Here is a 5,042-nt window from a genome sequence, read left to right as displayed (position 1 = left end):
AAGTACTTACTACAGTCAAACCTCCATGAGTCGATATTGAAGGGACCATCGACTCATGGAAATATCGAGATGTGGAATAGAAAATCCTCGGGAAGCTGTTTGAAGGGACCATCACAGTAGCCCAGAAAATATTTTTTAATATGACATAATTTGCTTCCATGAGTCGATATCGAGTCATAGAACGTCGACTCATGGAGGTTTAACTGTACTTTGTAGTAAGATCCACAAGTAGTAAAGTTGCTTTGGTATGAATAAAAATATTTTTCGAACATAGCAGTCAATACTACATTCGAAAAAAAAATGTAGTAGGGTAAGACACCCAGAAATCGCCCTCCCCCCAGTTTTCGCCCACCCATTTTAAAATCTTCATTTCTCGTAAACTAGTTGTTGAAAACAGTTACAGTTAAGGTTTTTCCATACAAGCATCAATCAATCATGAAAAAACCTGAACTTTAACTGTTTCCAACAACTAGTTTTCGAGAAATGAAGATTTTAAAATAGGTGGGCGAAAACTTGGGGGAGGGCGATTTCTGGGTGTCTTACCCTACTTACTACAAACTACATCTGTCAAAATTGTGTTTGGTTATGTTTTGTTGTTTACGTTGCGGTTGCTCTGTACAATTGTTTTAAATTGAGTGAACATGGCGAGCAATTTTCTTCGTAATTTAAATTCCGAAGATAGTTTCACAGGATTCGTGAATAACTCGGAGGATGAGCATTATGCTAATGGTTTTGTCGCTACAGCTGAGAGGAACACTCCGACGGATGAACACGGTGATCAACCTGTTATTGTTGATCGAATTATCGATTACGATCCAGTGGAATATTAGGTTCTGCAGCATGACGTCACGAATGAATTCGGTCCTCGTCGAATGAACTTTTTTGACAGTTCAGTAGTACTTTCCACTGACTCCGACAAGGATCGAGTTTGTGATTGGTTGGCTGCCCCCAAGTCCAACGCGAAGTACTACTAATCAGTCATCAGTTTGAGGTTAGATACAGACGCTGCAGAACCTAATGCAAGGAGAAGTGGATGAACGCTGTCATCAGAGGAAAAGTTGAATCACTGAAATTTAACACGGCAAGGTATAGCCAATGGAGTTGAAAATAATTTTAAAAATTACAAACAGAAATTTTTTTGAAATGATTTATTTAGGCGGGATTAGAAATTCAATAAACATTAAAAGTGCTACCATCTCCCAAATCATTTCAAGAAAAAACTTCATTGTCATTAACAATCAAATTAATATATGTATAATGTAGATAATCAAATTTCCAACCTCATGCTATAAATTATTTGTAAATAAATATCATTTTGAAATTTTGAAAATTATTTTGAGAGCTGCATCCCATACCACGCTGTGAATTTATTTTCATGATTCTACTTTTTCTTTTGATGACAGAATTCATTCTTCTCTTAGCGTATTGATGGACGAACAAGTGGAGGAAAGTGAAATGTGCGCTCCGGTGGTCGTCAATGATGACTTGGCTACGCAAAATGAGGCGGATATGTCGAATGATAATTCCACGAGCAGAGTCAGTGATGTGTTGTTCAGTACTGCGTTGGAAAACTGCGGCATTGCACTACTGAAGAAATCTCAGACTCCGGCAATGAAAGCGAAGAAAAAAAGGCGACTCGAGAAATGATTGATTTCATTCTTCTCCGAAAAGGAATACAGGTTACGGAACAGCAGATTTCCAAAAAGATCAACAATATGAAAACTCGCATCAAGAACAAAACGGACATGAAGGCTACGGGAAATTTAAAAAATCGATTTGAATGAAGGGGAGAAAATATTCTGCAGGCTGCTAGGAGCCGAAGAAAACCCTACTGTGGTAAAATTACCATGTAAGTAATAACTTTTTTTTATTAAACAATGCTTTATACATATAAATATTTCAGATGGAACTTCAGCCGGGACATCTACCTCTGAACAAAAATCGGATGAAAATGCTGTTGAGTTTATCTCTCCGAGAAATTCGCCATCAACGTCGATTCCGATTCCAACAACTCAAAGACGATCTCAAAAACAGGTATCTACTGTTTCATCTGAACACATTAGTAAATATAACGTAAATATAACGTTTTCCTTTTGCCAAATTGCAGCGTAACTTTGAAACTCCGGAAACATCGAAGTTAACAACATCAGATCTTCAACGGCTCGTGCTCATCAAACAGTTGGAGATCTTCGAAGAACAGAAGCATTTGCACAGGCGGATGGAAGAAACTCTCGATAAAGTCGATAACTTTATCAATATGCAAACGAACACACCAGAATAAAGGCAGCCTTTCGTTTTTTTTTTGTTTAATAGAAATAATAAACACCATTTACTCTATAAATCGTTTCTATTCAATTAAATACTGCGAAATTATGTCCCGACGCGAATCGCCTCTCATTTTTAAGGTGTTGCTTCTATTCTCATTCACAGGAGACACTGGTACCAAAACAATTGGGTCCGAAAAATCGTCCTCGAATTCCTGCTCCCCCAAATGTTTAGCTACGTTATGAAGAACGAAGCATGCCAAAATAAGTGCGGAAACTCTATCGGTTTTAATGCGTATTTTGGATTTCAGTATGGGAAAGCGCCTTTTGACTTGACCGAACACACGTTCAATAACGACCTTTTCACGACTGTGAATCTTGTTATAATTCAACTGAACTAGAGTATCTGGATTACGGCTGAGACGAGACCTGCAAAGAGGAAAAAATGTAACTTCAGCTGCTGCCAGTCAACTGCTGTCACGAACTGTCAGGTGCAACCAGCAGCTTTTTGAGTGAAAGTATTGGTATCCCAAATAAAATATTCCACATCATTTTTGTTTTACCAAGACTTTTTTACTTTAACGAGTATTCCAAACCTTCCGTTTAGCTTGTTAATAATCAGTAATAAACCTGTGTTTTGTTCCCGGTATAAAAATCCTTATGAAAATGAATTAGCTATTTCGTGAATTGGATACACTTTTATTGTGCTCAGAAGGGTCCACCTGGGGCTTAGGTGAAACAGTCAAGTAAACAGTTGAAACTCGATGATCAACTGTGATGAAAAGAAGAACAAGTGTCAAAACAAGAGAAAAGAAGCAGCGTCTTTGCAGGTCTCGTCTCAGGATTACGGTAAGGAGTCATCATCCAGGGAGCTATTCCATAACCTTCATCCCCCAACAGAAGTACTCCAGAAGAGTTTTCGTGCATGATATTATAAATAGCCGAATTCCTCCAAATTCTCGAATCATGCACGGAGCCGGGCCACGAACAGTCGATGGAAGTGAATATTTCTTGGCCATTACACCTTCTTGGCCATTGCCTGAACGTTGAAGGAGGCAATCCCTTTTGCATTGATGAACTCGTCACCGTGGGTATGTGGTTTAATGATTGCCACATGTGCACAATCAATTGCGCCAATTGTGTGAGGGATCTTTTGATTCTGGGACCATAGAATCTCGGCATTTTTCATCGCATCCCTTGAGTTCGGAAATTGAATCCAACGATCAGCTTTATCGGCAATCTTCTGACATACTTCCCATATGGTTTTACAGACCGTAGTTTGATGGATTCCAATAACCTCTCCAATATTTAGTACTTGGATCCCAATATAAGCTAAATATTCTTGCTTATACGATAAGGAAAGAATGCTTATACAAAGGAAAGTCATCGTGCGTAATGTGTCTCTGTCTCAGAGAATTAAGTCCGCCTGGTTACTGCAAGTTCCGCGGTCTTCTTATCGGAACATCTATGCTGCATAGTGAAAATAAAATCACTGAACCACCAACAGAACACCTCACTTCTCTTCGTTTCGTAGAATAGCAGGCATTAGGCATTAATTCTAGAGTGCCCCACTTCCATCAAAATTAACTCTGGTCAACAGCTTGTTCCATTCTTGGCTTCTGTCAAAATTTTACACTAAGGCTTTGGTCCGATTCGTGAATCAAAATCGAATTAAACTTAAAAGTGACATTTCAAAAATTTCCAAATAACCCTGCTCGCAGAGCAAGATTACTTTTGACAGATATTGAATCATTTTTGATAGATGTTTTGTTGGTCTTGCTGGGTAGCACCAGCCATTCTTATGAGCGGGGGATTTCATAATTTCCGAACTGTCACTTTTAAGTTTAATTCAATTTTAATTCACGAATCGGACCAAAGCCTAACTTTATTCGCGTAATCTAGTAACCTCATTATCGCAAAATTATCGAGTTAACTTACGTTAAATTATCGAACTTCGATAATAATTCAGTTGATCCATCTTTATCGTAGCAACCGATAACGTTGATCACAATCAACTTTATCGGCGATAACGATAAATTAACGATTAACAACCCTGGAAACATCCATAAGTTACGTAACGCTTCGAGGCTACGTAACGTAACGCTTATATCGGGTTTGGAAATATCGGATATCAAATCGATATCCGATAAATTAAAAAAAAAAACAGTTTTTACCCGAGTTGTCTACTACCGATTTTGTCATGTTTGTAACTCTATTTTGTCACCCCAAAACAATTTGAAAATCTTAGTCGCTCTTATCCGTCTCGGTAGTAACACCGCAAACGACAATGATTTTCATGAAATATTTTTCACCGCCTATGGTTTATTATGAATGATTTTAGATTTCATGTCAAGGGTTTTGTATGCCTTTTGGTGCACGCAGTTTGCCTTCCCAAGGCATAAACTGATTCATAAATGAGAAAAAAAATTAAAAATAGAAAATATTGTGACACTTTTCCTATTTTATCACCCCGAATTTAACCAGGAGGTGATAAAATCGATTAACAGCAGTTTAATGTACTCTTATTTCGCTTTTTCAAAATTCACATTAAATCTTACATCGTAAGGGGATCCAAACTACTTTGAGCATTACAGAGTATACGGCTTGTCCTATTTTTTTTAAATCTTTATTTAGGTGTTTTTTTAATTCTAGATTAAGTTCAACACCGGCCAACGGCTTGTCATAGAAAACAGTCTATCCGATAGAACCGACGTCGCCATCAGTGGAAGAAGTGTTCAATCAAAGTTCATTGCCTATTTTCCGGCTATTTACCACTCG

At 37.8% G+C, this 5,042-nt stretch overlaps 1 pseudogene; it reads right to left on the bottom strand.

Moving 5' to 3' along the window:
- Nucleotides 1-2,125: 2,125 nt before the first annotated feature.
- On the bottom strand, nucleotides 2,126-3,651 carry LOC134209340 (putative nuclease HARBI1; annotated as a pseudogene).
- Between the last annotated feature and the right edge of the window lie 1,391 nt (nucleotides 3,652-5,042).

This window comes from Armigeres subalbatus, chromosome 2, assembly GCF_024139115.2.
Source record: "Armigeres subalbatus isolate Guangzhou_Male chromosome 2, GZ_Asu_2, whole genome shotgun sequence".
NCBI classification, from domain to species: Eukaryota; Metazoa; Arthropoda; class Insecta; order Diptera; family Culicidae; genus Armigeres; species Armigeres subalbatus.
The sequence above is the reverse complement of the archived record's forward strand: the minus strand, read 5'-3'. Positions and strand labels throughout refer to the sequence as shown.